This window comes from Pseudopipra pipra, chromosome 12, assembly GCF_036250125.1.
Source record: "Pseudopipra pipra isolate bDixPip1 chromosome 12, bDixPip1.hap1, whole genome shotgun sequence".
Classification (NCBI taxonomy): domain Eukaryota; kingdom Metazoa; phylum Chordata; class Aves; order Passeriformes; family Pipridae; genus Pseudopipra; species Pseudopipra pipra.
Window position 1 is genome coordinate 17297790 of NC_087560.1, and position 15525 is coordinate 17313314.

Consider the following 15525-nt stretch of genomic DNA (forward strand, 5'->3'; position numbering starts at 1 on the left):
AGATTGAGGATGAGCAAGGAACAAGCCACAGCTTTGAGGTCTGTGCAGATATTGAGTAAATTGGACCTGTAGTTTTGTTCCCAGTGTGCAGAGATTTCCCAATTTGCTCGGCCAGCTGTGCAGTTCAGGTGTTCTTCAGTTCAAACCAATTCTCAACCCACTAAGAATAAATCCAATGGCAGTCAGCATTCAAGACACTACAGTGGGAGTGGCCCATGGTTTTGAAGACAGAAAGACTGATAAAAGTTTACTTCATGGATATTTTCTGGCTTGTGAGGTAGGGAGAGGAAAGGGCTATAGTTAAAGCACAGCCAGGATTTTTAATGACTGCTACAGAATCAACTCCATGAAGGGGCACCAGTGATATGGTGCACCAAGCTACATGTGCATTAAGTGCTTCATCAAAGCTGCATTTTTAACCCACAGTGCAAACATTTGATCTGCTTCAGGCACAGCATTCCACTGTCCCATTTGCCTGGGATCTTGCCCAGATGAGCAAACCACAGCACCAGCCTTTGCTCTTTGCTCCGCAAATGCTGGCACCAGTCCCAGGGAGGCAAAAGTCCTGACACTGGTGTCAGGAAGCCACATGAAAAGGTGAAACATCAAGTGATCCTTCGAAAAGAAATCACTGCAGGTGCCTTTCATTCACCTTCTGCTTTCTGAACCTTGAGGGCACACTTGCTTTATGTTGCTCAGCTTTCCTTCCCAGCTCTAGAAACCTGAGCCTTTTAAAACGAAAGCTGCAACTCTAGTTCCTACTCTTCCATCCAGCAGCTACAGCTTCCAGAGAAAGCCCAAATATTGCAGTGAAATTTCCAGGGTTGGCAGAGGTTTGTCTCTGGTCCAGGCAAGCTCCAACCGTGAGCAATTGCTGACGGGATCTGCACAGGAGCTACACGTGCAGATACATCAGCTTCTATGGGTCTGCACCCTCCTAAGGACAGAGCTTCCTTTTGCAATTCCCATAAGAGGGTTTATTTATAAAATGGGGGTTTTTTGCTAGTAAGACCTGCCAGAAGGAATTGCTGGTCTTTTTATGTCATGGTCTACAGCACTGATCAAACTGTCACAGACCCAAGGCACCAGCCCCTTTGGGAAAGGATTCATGCCACAAATACCCTCAGACGCTGCAGGAGAGCAGTGCCACGTTTATTAGGAGGGCAAAACTGTCAACATGCCTGCAAGGCTACTCCTGCATGTCCCCTGCACTGAAGATCATTTCCGACCCATTAAAGGCTTTTTAAGGCCTGGACTCAGACCCAGCATGACCCTGTGTAGCACAGCCATTCCCAACACCCGTTGGCCTGGCTCTCCCCAGGGCAGCGCTGGGAGGGTGGCAGCCAAAGAATGGGATTGGTTTTATTGCTTGGAGGGAGCTCTGGTGCCCCTACTCTGAGTCTTCTCTTTTTATAAAGGCCAGAAAATCCCTCCTGGTCATTGCAGGACTGAGCCCAGTAATATCTGCACGCAGCTCTCAGACACACACAGCCAAGTGTAGCCCAAACATGACAAAATCTGGCTTTTTCTTCCCCTTTAAAGAGTACCAAGAGGCAAAAAGGAATTTTAAAAAATCCAGTTCTCAAGCAACATGAGCAAATAGGTCCATCTCCTCCCCCCACGCTTTGTAGAGCACCCCAAAAGGGAATAATCTGACCCATGCAGGCCTGGCAGGGAATTTGGGAATCAGCATGGCCTCTAGCTACCAAATTTAATGTAACATTGACCTACCCAGAGCCCTCCAGCACTGCAGATGGAGATTTGGTTCAGACCAAGCCTCCTGCTTGGTCTACCACAGCAGTCTAGACATTGCAACTACAACATGCCACTTTTTCTACACTAATAAACCCATAAGGGCAGAGAAGGCTGCAGGAAAAATGAGAACTACCAGAGCAGAACAGCCCCTGAGTTTTTGTTTATCACAGACTAATTAAAAGAAAAAGCATACCATAACTCAACCCTTAATAATAGGTAACCAGATGTGTCATTACTTGACCATGCTATATTGCAGCCCATATATAAAGGTTATAAGATTATTTTTCAAAGCAACGTGCCACAGCTAAGGGTTTCCTAGCACTTTTATAACAAACCTAGCACCTGAAGGAATTTTACCTACCAAAGCTAAAGCAAGACATGGCTAAAGCTAAAGCACACAGTCCCTCAGCCCAAAAATGAAAATGTCATACAACACTGCACAGTACACCATAAAACACCATTACTAGTAACAGGAGATGCTTCCTTGAAAGACTATTTTTTTGCTGGTTATAAAAAATGTCCTGAATAAGGAAAACAGTGCCAAAATGCCAGCAGTGGGCAGTTCTAATTTTTTTATGCACAGAGTTTACTCAGTCCCAGCCAAGCACAGACAAAACCCAATGTTTACAGAGGTAATAAAATGTCATGGTGTGAGCAATTTACCTGATTGCTAAAAGGATCAGGAACAAAAGTAAAAGGACAACACTAAAAAAAGTCCTAGGCCTAAATCCAATAAAGCCTGTAGGCTCCTAAGATGCCACAGAAATCACTGTTCATTACATATTTCTCAATGAGGGTACACTTCTTTATGTCTAAAACCACATGGCCAAACAACTCAAGATCTGCATGTTATTAATTTCATCCCACTGTCAATCACTTTTCAATCCACCTGACTGACGTTTTCCACCCTCAATCTCTCTTCTGTGGATTGAATTTTCAAATGTCCAGCGTTGACTGAACTCTCTCCCCATTAAAGCCATCAAGGACATCAAGAGGATCCACCCTGGAATGTGCTTGGGACTGATGGGCAATGACCACTGGAGGCTGCAGGTGGGCCTTCCAGCAGGGTCACAGCAGGAACAGTGCTGGGGACAAGCCACCCTCTGCAGTGGCCTTGTCTCTGCTCTACAGTGCTACTTCAGCCCCAGAAAGCAGCACTGCCAGCTGGGCAGATACAAGCTATGGGCAATGGAATGACTCCAGGACTGGAAATGGGAGGTTTGGCATGTCTGTCCCGTGCAGCATGGATGTATGGAAAGAGATCCCTGCAGATAACCTTATTTTTGGCTTGGTGGTTTATTTAGGCAAAGTAAATAAACTGAACATATACATAGCCTTGGCTTAGAAACAAATAAAAAAACCACAATGGTGCCTTGAACACAAAAAACTGTTCTGACTGCTGTGCCCTGCCCAGAATCTCCTGCAGATTAAAACACAGGCTTTTCTTTCTGAACCATAATTAATGTTTTTGCAATATTGCCTCAGAGTTCGCCTCAGCCATCTGATGAATCTGACTAATAGAGGAAGATGCTTTTAACCTGTGGGCTGCCAGACAGCTGGGTACCTCCTTGGCCACATATATTTGGCTGTCAGGTTGAAAGAAAGGCAGCAGATTCAGGGTTAAGCACTATTCCTGTCATGATTGCCCTGAACTTGCCCAGTTAAATTGCAACAGCATGGGTCTCCATAATTATCTAATTGTTAGTGTTGTGCCTTTACGTAATTTATGATGTAGCATTAAAGCCTGACCTCTGGTTTGAGATGAAGTGCAGTACTGCTGACATCCAAGCTCAAATTAGTAGGTAAGTAAGCACCCAATTAACGATTATGCCACTGAGCTTTCATTTCAATCTGACCACACTGCTACACTAATCAGTTTTGTAAGCCTTTCACCTTCCCCATAACTAATAAGCATTTCTCCTGCTTTTTATGTCTGAAAAAGCCTTGTTATCTTCATAAAAAGCACTCCAAGACTGCTGCTTCCAGTAATTCCTGCATTAAGCCACTGGCCCAGTGGCATATTACCAGCTCTCCAGCCACCTGATCAGTAAAACCCAAGGCATAAAGCACAGGATGGTGACACTCTACAGCAGGGAAGAGCAGGGACAAAATCCTTGCAGTGTAGAGGAGCAGCCTTAGACCCAAAGAAGTGTAATTTAGTTGAGAATTTAGTCCTGCCATGGATCACACAGTTTCCCAGGAGTTTAAGGATGCAGGACAATGGGATTGAATGTCAAACCATATTTTGCAGCTGAATAAATTCTGTCATATTAACAAAAAGCAGTGACAAGACCTGAAGCATCAAATATCTGGAGTTTTAATCTCAGATACATGAATTACCTTGCACTTGCCATGAGATAGGAGCATGCATGGAGTGGCTTTGCCTACACAGACAACTCAAGCCATATGTGAGACACTGTCATCACTTGATAATAACACCCTGCTCCTTGAAGAGCTGAGTTGCAGAGCTGAAGATATGTTCCTCATGGAATGAGATTCCTGATTTTAGATAGATAAAATAAGAAGACAAGACTTGGGGCCTGAGCAACAACATCTGCAACTCTGCACAATGACTGAAGTCAGTGCTGGAACATGAGCCTATGGGGGGGGAACAAATCCCCACTTCACTGCAACCCCACCCTCTTCATCCTCTCTTCACCTGCAGTTTTCCAGAGCTCCTTAATCCCCAAAACTTCTGTCTTCAAGGCACTTGTAATGTTTTTCTTAGTAACTAGCTATTTAAAAATCTGATCTCAACAGTACAAGGGACAGCTTTGAAAAATCCATGTTTTTTCAAAGGAGGAAAGATTCAGTCAAGTGCTGCCACTGGGCCAGGCAAGCACTGCAAACTGTGATTAAATGTAGAAGTGAGCAGCAAAACACAATTCCAAACCAAGTGCAAGGAACCAGCATGTTTTGGATGGAAACACACGCAGTTAAAAACACTAGGGCATAAACAGGTGCAATAAGCAGTGTCAGGAGAAAAGTTAAAAAAATAGAAAAGAATAATACATAATTAGTGTCATGTTTAAGATTTGAATACCACATCAGGGAATGCAATATCAAAATAATGTTACTCACACCAGGGAAAAAGAAAAAAAGTAGGAAAAGCTGCACATTATAGGAAATTAGTTGTGTGAAATGCGTAAAAAAGCTGACAGAGTCACACAGCTATAGAGACTAATTTCCTGTTCCACTGTGGAGACAGCCCTGATCAGCTGGACTTAATATAGCCCTCTCCATGGCAGCTGGGTCAAATAGTGGCCTAAGCACTAGAAAATTGCCTGCCATGTGGGTGAGTTTAGTGCACAATAAGCTGTGTGGTAAATAAACACGTTTAGCATGCTCAAGATAGGACACTCAAGAGTTTTTATGACACATATAGATAGATGCAGCCAGAGAGCTACTGCAAATTGTCTGATTCAGGGCAATGCATTCATGTGACCCAGATTTAGGGGCCCACGAGCAACTTTCTGCATGACACCAAAATGCTGTAATAGGACCCACATGTGCAAGGACAAAATACCATCACTTCCTCAAAACTCCATGTAGATCCAACAATCCCAATGGCAATGCTTTCAAAGACCAACTCCCAGCTTGGAAGGCATAACTCCAAACTCTTCTTGGTTAATAATGCCCCCAAGCCATGCCACAGTTTCCAGCAGCTTTTAAAAGCTGCCACCTCTTCCTGGGCCTTGCTCACGTACAAGGTGGTGCTGATTCTCCAACCCATCTCCTGTTAGCAACTAAATCTGCCAACTTACAGAACATCCTGTGCGTTTTTCCATGGCACTAATGAACACCCCAGTGAATTAGGGACTGGACTGCCCACTCATCTCTTACAAATTACCACAGATTTAAAGAAGAAAACTATTAAGGAATCTATAAGGACTCGAGCCTGGGTTTTATAGCTACCCTTGCCCTGGCTGAGTCAACAAGAAGGCACTCTACCTGACTAATTGGGAGTCACTCTGCCTTCTGACATCCGTGCCTTCAGCTCTTATTCCAAGTTACTCAGAGGAGACTTGGGAATGCTTTAAATTATTGATGAAGATAGGAAACCTATCTCTGAAACGCCTTTGGCAAACTCTTAATATTCTGGGAGCTGGCATCGCAAAAGAGAGTGCCTCTGTCTCACTCGTGCTGTTGACATCTCTCACCCATTTACTCACACTGTAAAATTACAGTTTCTGATCATTTCCATACAGGATGGAGAGGCAAATGGAAAGTGCATTGTTTATAGCTCTGAAAGCTTCCAGGTAATCCATCTTTGGCACCGGAGTCTGCAAACCCCTCCATTTGCAGAATTTTCATTGATGACAGGAGCCCTCAGAGAAGCCGACCCAAAGCAGTCAGTTGTCATAAACATATTGGATAATTATCTTAATTATTTATAATAGCACCAGTAAGCAAGCCAGCACTGAAGACAGGTCCTGCCCTGGACAGCTCACATTTTAATCAGACGTGAGCACAGCGTGCAAGACACAAAGCAGGGATGGCACACAGGCTGCCAGGTGAGTTTATTAATATTTTAGAAAAGGGTTCATCAGTAAGGGAGTATTAATGTTTTCTGACCCTTTGACATGAGAGTGTTAAACCTGACCAAGCATCACATAGCAGAGATATTTTCTTCACCACATATTTAAAGGCAATATATTCAAACATGACAAAGCCCCACAGAAATCCTGTTATTATTTTCTTTTGATTCACATAGTTTCAGACTGCTTTGGCTCAGGCTGTCCTAACTCTGTCTTCAGAGTTAGAAAAGCTGAGCAAAATCTCCTTCAGTGCCTTGAGAGAGTTTGGGACCAAGTTACCAAATCCAGGAGGGTTTAGGGCCTCTGCTCACTCTCAGTTTTGGTGGCTCAAGACATCATTTCTCACCAAAGGCACTGGGGTTCACACACAGGTATTAATTGCATCATCCTCTCAGAAAAAGCACATTGTTAAAGAGACAGAAAAGAAGCTAATGGGAGATGTTTCACCTCCACATTTGAGAAGAGGAAGAGAAGAAGCCCAACAAGGGAGCAAGAACCTTTTTACAGTCAGATGGCAACTTGGGGGTGTGCCTTGGCACTGACCTCTCTCAGATTTGCTCCCTTGTTGCCAGACACTGGTTTGCCATTCAATCAAGTTTCTTCAGGTATTACAACTAAAGAGTATCCAAAAATCTGCCTAAAGATGTAGTAGGCAATGTGTGTACATCTACACACACATACACATATGTACTACACACACACAGTCTGGCCTTCCTTCATGAAAACACTCCTATCTGGGTAAGGGCACCTGACCATACTGAGAGCAGTGACAGAGGTTGAATTTGTCCTTAACCTATGGATTCTGCAAGTGCTGACTGCCAAAATGTGTTTTTTCAGCTGGTTGGTGTGCCGGCTGTTCATTAATCAACCATTTTTATTATCCATTAGTGTACATTAAGCTAAAAAAAAAAATGGATTTGGAGCAGGGATCCCATTCTTTTTGTCTTATCTAATTCTCTGTTCTCAGAGGAAGTTTATATTTTTCCATTTGAAAGGAACAAAATTACTGCAAAAGGGTCTCTCTAGCTTTCTTTTCCTCCTCAACAGCTGGGTCATCATCAGAACTAGCAGAATAATTCATAATGAGTAATTTGACACCTCTCTCTTCATACATATATCATAAGTTGCTCACATTTATTTGTTACTCCAAATTATTAACCGTAGACTTGGTGCCAATAACTCCCAAAGGGGCATTACTGATACAATATATTCCTTGTGTGTCCCCCTCCCCATCAGGAAATCCTTTCATTAAAGTCAGAGTGGGAAGCATTAATTACCCCTTATATAAAGGTAATAACTCATCATCTGTAATCATTCCTCAGAGACAGATGCTCGTGTGATGACCCAAACTACTGCAGAGTTTGAATTCAGTGTTGGATGCAGATGAAAATTCATTGAGAACAGAAGGAAGAACAGCTTTAGCTTTCTAGGGCACGTCCTTGAAGAAAGAAATTTTGGTTGGATTATGGCCTTTTCAGGACTTCTTGCGTCCATAAGAGATCACTTCTGCCTTGTTTAAATGACTCAGGAATCATCAGAGCCTTTAAGCCACCAAGTGTGATGATTGCACTGTGTAGGCTATATTTTCAAAGGTCAGGTGAGACTTTAGCGGTGAATAAACTTCATTTTGGTCCCAAAGCAAGGGTGAATACAATCCTTTGGTAGTAGGTTATGTACATTCCCTTTTGTTCCTTTTAATTTGTAACGGCACAAGTCCAATACACCTCCAGGGACACATTTCTGCTAAACCCTGAGGTCAATCAGCACACAACGAGAGGAGAAGACAGCCCATGGACACATTCATTAAGCCTCCAACCTTGTGTCTCCTCAGCAGAAGGACAAACATTGCTCATTTCTCTAAAGGATAGACCTCACTCCAACACTACCTTGGTGGTGCAATGAAAAAGAAACAGTCAAAACAATATCTAGAGCAGGTACGTTGTTCTTGACAGCTTAGGACAGCCTCAGGTACCTCCTGGCATTAATATACATTGAAAGCACTCACAAAATACCCCAGTAGGCTTGTAAACCCAAGACAAATATCAGCAAACCTAAAAGAAACTGCTGGGTGCAAACCCAAGTCAGCCCATAGCAGATGGGTACAAATACAACAACCAAAGGCCCAGTCTAGAGACTTGGAAAATACAAGAGCTCACTGTCGTCTGGCCCAGACTATACGAAGGCTTTTAGTTATTTCAAGTTCAACAGGTGAGTTTAAACAACCTGCTCAACATAAAACATAAGGCTAAAAACCAGGAGTAAGCTAAACATATTGGCATTCTGGCACCTTATGCTGAATAATTCATACATAAGGTATTGCAGAAAAGAAACATATGCTTTTGGTCCTTAGTGACTTCTTAAGCAGAACATTTAAGAACCAACCTCAAATGTATACATCTAGGAAAAACCTCCCTGTGCAGAATGAAAAAAGATCATTAGAATTGCAGTCTGTCTCTCCCTTCAACGTTTCCCATGGGGATTTAAATTTCCTTATTTCATTCTGTGCTGAAACAAAAGTGAAACGCTTACAGAAATCTCACCCAGGAAAAGATTTAGGGTGTTTCTCCAGTACAACTGGGCTTACCTCGTTTTGACACACTAATGACAGATGCAAGTTTGATGTATTAACAGATACAAAGGCCCTCCTTCCAAAAATGAGCACCAGTTGAGAGGTCCAAACTGTCTACAGAGTTGTCGCACTACAGTCATCAGTGCATCAATTCTCTCCTTGGTTGCTCTGAATAGTCTCCTGCTGAGCACCATATGCATGTCTGATAGCTGCCATTAAAAATCATCATTGCACACACCAGTCCCTCAAACACAGTCGGTGGAAAATAAACTCAGAAACCCAGCATGGTAACTGCTGGCAAATGAAGACTTTTAGCATTATACTCAGCCAAGGTACACAGCTACTTTACTCTTGGCTAATGCTGCATCCTTTCCGAGACACCTAAACCTACGTGCAAAGTGACAGCACTGCTGCAGTTACATCTTTAATCACAGCAGTGGTTAAAAGCCAAAAGTAAGCTAAACATATTGGCATTCTGGCACCTTATGCTGAATAGTTCGTACGTAAAGTGCTGCAGAAAAGAAACATATGTTCTTGGTCCATAGTGTCTTTACTGTAAAATATTTAAGAATTAGGATAGGATGTATATAGTCAATAGCAGCCCACCAGTGTGGTGTCAGAGTCTGTCTGTACCTGCATACACTCCTTCACTGTATTGATACAGCACATATGTATGTATATCAAAGATTCAAATCCACTGAGCAAACGAATTGTTCGGGTTATTCAAGCTTTTTGAACGCTCCTTTACAGTGGGCATGGATGATAACCCCCACGTTCTTATCAGCACTACATGAAGCAATGTGCAAAGCCACTCGTCCTCTGCAAACACGCAACAGTAACTTCAAAATTTACAACCCTTTGCAGCAGCCAATCTAACTTGTATTGCTTTACATTCACATTTAAGGCCATGAATCCCACCTCACCACGCCACTGAGATCAGAATCAGGTCCAGCATATCTGGAAACACACCCAGGCACATGCACACGCAGAAGAAACCTCTTGGCATGTCGATGAAGAATAGACCTTCCAAAAAAACATCCAGTATACAGATGAGCCCTCAAATTAGTAGAGAAAGCATGACGACTTCAGCAGTGGTGGCTGATGAAGAGACACACACATACACACCTCTGCCACTGAGCGTGCTGCTAGGGCATTCATCAAATTAAGTACCAAGAGGAACAACACCTCTGATATCTCTTCATTTGAGGCTCCAGTAAATGAAGCACTAGATTAGGCCTGACAGAGGCCTAATGCAGCTTGAGCTTTTCCTGGTGTAATTAATTGGAACTTCGCCAGCTTGACAAATTGGAATGATGAATCTATCTTGTATGAATAGAAAAAAAATGCATAATCAGTCAAAGATTTAGTTAAGACAGCTTCTCTCTGACTCCCTGCCATAGCTAAATCCATTAAGGCGAGGAAACATCACTTTAAGAAAAGGCACTGCTCTCCCTATGTTCAATTTATAACTTTTTGTTCTTGAATTTAATGGAGCAGTCAACCTGGACAGATTTGACTTTGGAGGGGAGAGGAAGGGGGAGGTGGGAAAGGTTGTTTTATTTTTAGCATTCTAATCTTCCCTGCGCCTGGGTAGTCTGGGAAAGAAAATAGTTGCTTTGGTTTGAACATGTATTCCTGGGGTTGGATTTTAAATCTTTGGGGTTGCACAAGGGAATCTAACAAGAGCACCCCATACTTTGACACCAAGATGATTCTGTGATAAAACTTGCTTGTCAAGTTTTTCCCCCACTAACTTGTTTAATTGCTGGTAACATTTAGGCAGTAGAGGATGTGATAGATTGACTGCTCTGCCAGCAGTGCTTTTTCCTCTCTAATTACCATCTAGTTGTAAAGGCCCTTTCCTGACACATTTAATGGAGAGGCAGAGGGAAAACAGGTTTGCTTACTTTTAAAATACATTTTTATCATTCGGCAGTTATTTTCCGTATATTTAATTTAAACCATGTGCTTCCTTCCTCCTTCCATCTCACTTGCTCAGCCATAAGACCCAAATTTTGAAGACTCAATTAAGCAGCTAATATCCCCATTTGTACTGGATGTTTAGAAAAACTTCACATTTCCTCTTCGAGGCTGTGGGTTGCAAAATAAGTTACGTACACGCGATGGGAGAAACGCTCGTTGGATAAGTGTGAGCTGACAACGATGGTTTTCATTTCAAGCAACCCAGAATTCCTCCCTGGCTCGCAGATGAGAAAAGTGCCAGGCAAATGTTTAGCTGACATAATGCAAATGACTGGCCATAGATTTATTTGACAAACAGTTGAGCAGACAGCCCTATATTGCACTCACTTGTACCCCACACAACCCCACCGGAGCCAGGAGGATTGTGCTGGCAGGAGCGAGAGCAGAATTAAACCCAAACACTGCGGTTCACGCATCGAGCCATTTGCTTTTGGCCACTGGCCAAGCTGACAGCCACATTTAAATAAGCCACCTGCTGAGTAGGGAGTTTAGAGAGCTAAGTGCTCGGGAGAGCTTTAGCCCAAAAGTATATTGAACTTACGCAATAAGGCGTGAATTGAAAGGACTTCAGTGACAAGGAGGAGTAGAGGCCATATTATGGTCCTGACCTCTTGTTCTAGGTCAGGTTCAGAACAGTTTTTGGGATCCTCCCATCCTTGCTTATGCTACCTAAAATATATCAGACAGAAGCTCCATCCAGAGGACACCATTCCATATGTGTCACAAGGAGTGAACAACACAGAGCAATTTGTTACCTCTATCAACGCTATTGAACGGGAATACTTATGCAGAATACGTTATTTCCCTTCAGATATTGCTGTCATTTTATTATTCAGAAGAACTAGATTCTCTGTGTCAGAGGCAGGAGTCCTTTCCCAGGAAAGCAATGATATCCCTCTCTTCCCACGCACTCCCTTACCACTAAGCCTTGTCTAAGTCACCTTGTCATCTCTTTCGATTCGGTTCTCACCCTCCTCGTCAGTTTTAACAAAGATGTCTGTAAGCACCTGGAGGCTGAAACAGGACCATGCTCTTTCTGCTGCTGATTATGTGTGAAAAAATAACAACTTCCTGATATTACCAATCCGGTGACAAAAATCTCTCCGAAGAGAGAGACCGAACAAAGTGACAGCAAGGCGAGCAGTTCTGCTGTTCCACCCTGTAACAACAGCAGATTGCAGAAGTGTTACTTGGCTCTTTCTTAGCCCCAAATTGCTCAAATCAAATCTAACCAAGTTATAGCTGCAGAGACCCCTGGGAGGGAGGCCTGCTTGGTGTCAGCCAGGACTCCAGCAGTCAGACTCTTTAACAACATTGCTTGTCCTCTGAACTTCAGAAGGTGCACTGAGGTATTTGAATCACCTACACTGATGCAATTCATACCCACACTCTTTCCTTATTTGCGCTATTGCTGCTTAACTTTTCCCCTTCTCAGTCTTTGTTCAGAAAGCCCTGATATGGCCTTCTACCAGTGGAAACTACCAGTTTATTTTTTACTTCTTTACCCTCAAACTGTCACAAAAATGACTTCTGACCTGGTGGTGACATGGAGGTTGTCAAGTCCAGTTCAGCAGCTGACTCATAGGCCATTATTCACCCGACTGCCGTTCCACTTTTAACCTCGCCAGCCTGTGTTTAAAATCAAGTATCCCCTTAGCTATGCTGCTAGGAAACACTTTAAGAGCTTAATTTAAATAAAAAGATGTTCTTTTCAGCACAGAAAAGCTCCTATTTAGATACAGTAGACGACAAGCAAATTATTTTAGCAGCGAAGAACTTGAACCTTAGCTCATTACAGTACAATGTGTCGTGGCACCAATTTTATGCAATAGGCATTTAAGAGTTAATGATTTGCCAATTTAACAGCTGTAGTGAAAAGATCTTAAAAAAATATTACAGAAACATATTTGTCACAGAAGGTCCCACTCCCCAAAGTGGGAGTCCAGGAGGGATTTGAACATCAGGTCATTTGTTTCTGGTCACATCTCAGATCCTGCTCTGATGGTGGGAACGACGTGCCCAGTGCTCAGCGTATCGTGCTGTTTGCCCTTTGCTTAACAGGCAGAACAACTGAGATCAGCAGTGGGTTGTTTAACCATAACACAGGCTGTGATTGTGTCACCTCACACAGGATCACAGGAGGTCCCAGAGACTACAGAACTGACCCCTGAGCTGTTTGTGCCAACACACCTCCCTGCAAGCCCACCTGCCTTTGCCCTCAGCTGCTTCTTGATGCAATCAGAGAAATACACTAAAATATACAACCTGCAAAACAAAGGCATGAGTTTGGAACATCTGTGCCTGGGTTCTTGGTTCCAAAAGGCATTTCAGTCTGACAGAATAGTAGAAATTTGAATTCAAGTTTTGAGTTCAGTTTTTCTCTGTCTCCACACTGAATACATGATCCTTTGTGCCCACGTGCACATCTGCCCCTTGTACAGAAGGTTCCTTTTTTTACTGTAGAGATTTCAGTTCAAGCTTTGAGTTCAATTTTTCTCCATCTCCACATTGAATACCCAATCCCTAGTACATACACACACACACCTGCCCCTTGTACAGAAGGTGTGGGGTTTTTTGTTTGTCTTTTTTAACTATCCTTTCTAGGCAAGGACGATCCATCATCTCTGTCTCTTGCTAGTCATGTCCCTATTACAGAAGATCCTGTTCCAATAAATGATTAGTACGTGCAGAATGCATTAAAATGAATTATAATAGCAATCTGATCCCCAGTGCCTCAGCAGAACCTTTCCATCACAGGTGACAGCTGGTTCCCTTGGGCTTCACTCTGGAGAGAGAGTGCCAGACCTCAAAACTCAGTCCAATAACTTTGGATGAACCTGACCAAGTACATGGAACATGAGTTCTCCCATTGTCTCCAAACTGGGAGAGATGTACCTCAAAGGCTATTCAACAAGCTGGTGTACACAACCTCGTCTCAAATAAATGTAAATGCTTTTTTTCATATATTATGTGATTACAGCCTCTATCTGCCTATGGTGCTATGTTTTATTACAGGCCACCAAAAATAATTAGTTGGTGACCCAGAAAACTGATATATAAAATCCTTTTAATCACCAATATGGCTTTCAATTATATAGTGTAAACTTATTAACCTTTTTACTGCTGAGATTTGATTTATGGAATTCCAGCTGCATTAACATTACAGGAGGAGATAGAAAGTGTCTTGTATGATGTGTTGGGATTAACAACTGAGAGCTGGCTTTGCCATCACGGAGCCTCACAGAGCACAGGCAGCATCCTGTGAGTCCCCAGGGGCTCATTTCTATCTGAGCTGTGTGAAAAGTTTGGTCTGTGGAGTGAGACTGTGTAATTCCTGTCACTTCTTATACAAACCAGAACACACAGGGCAGTTATGGCTTTCAGGAGGAGCAGGGGCTGCATTAATAAACAGTAAGGGGAAAGATTGGGCTGCATTTGTACCCCTCCTTACTCCCACAGTCAGAAACACCTTTTTTCATTTTAACTGGACAGGTATTTTCCCATGTAGTTGGGATAGAACTCCAGAAAGTTCCCAGAAACTTATATATCGGTATAAGAGGGTTTGTTGACATTTTCTGATCCAGAAAGCACATTTAATGCTTTGTACAAGGTTTTAGGCATTCCTGGTCATCTTCCCATGGGCTGTGTTCTACAGATAATACAAAGATCAGCAGCAGAGCCAAACAGGCCACAGTGAAGCCCTGCTAATTAAAAAGCCAAATTACTAATCTAAACTAGATGATGCATCAAGATCCGACAAGAGATACAGGCATCTAAAAGGTAAGTACTATCACATTAGACTTGACTGAAGGATAGAAAGAGCTGTATTTCTAGCCCACACATGTCATTTCATTCAAGCCTCAAGAACATACACATAAATAATGAATCCTGCCATAACTTCCATTCCCCTCCTATTTCTTGGTGTCTCATCGTTTGTTGTTTAATGACAATAAAATGGAGTAGCAATGTTCTGTAACATCCTTTCTGCTGTGAACACTTAATTACCTCTTTTACAGTCTTAGAAGGAATAAGATAAGTAATAGATTTGGGTCACATTTTACAAATAAATATCAGTTTTCAATTTTCAAATCTGAGAAACCATTTCAAATCTTAGAAACCATTCTATATTTAACCTATTTTTTCAGGAATTTTTAATGTGCAAGCATCCCCAAATTTCCCACAAACTGAACCATGCCCTCATAACATCCGCTTTGGTTTTGTTCTTCAAACTTGAAAAGCTTTGAAAGTCACAGTGAAGAGAGACAATGTGGGTGGGGCTACTTTGATAAGCTGTGCAAAATCCATCATCTGTAGAGAAGGGAAATGCCAGTATTTCATAGAGCCAGAGTGATTTGAGTTGGAAAGGACCTAAAGATCATCTAGTTCCAATTTCCCTGCCATAGGCAGGGACACCTTCCACTAGACCAGGTTGCTCCAAGCCCCATCCAACCAGGCCTTGAACACTTCCAGGGATGGGATATCTGCCATCATCTTTTTCAGGATTAAATGTTACTGAATGAGACACAGCATCCCATACAGGCCCTTCTTTGCCTCCAAAACAGTCACCCCTATTCCCTTTGTGCAGCCCTCAGGTCAGTGGTTCTGCAGACAGGGATCTGTGATAGTTGACTGCAACCTGCACACTGGGCAAACACACCCACCCCCCAAATCCTGACTGCT

General features: G+C 42.7%; 1 long non-coding RNA gene across 1 annotated transcript in view; it reads right to left on the reverse strand.

Moving 5' to 3' along the window:
* LOC135421014 (uncharacterized) overlaps window positions 1–15525 on the reverse strand; it is a 151454-nt gene that overhangs the window by 73017 nt on the left and 62912 nt on the right. The window lies entirely within an intron of this gene.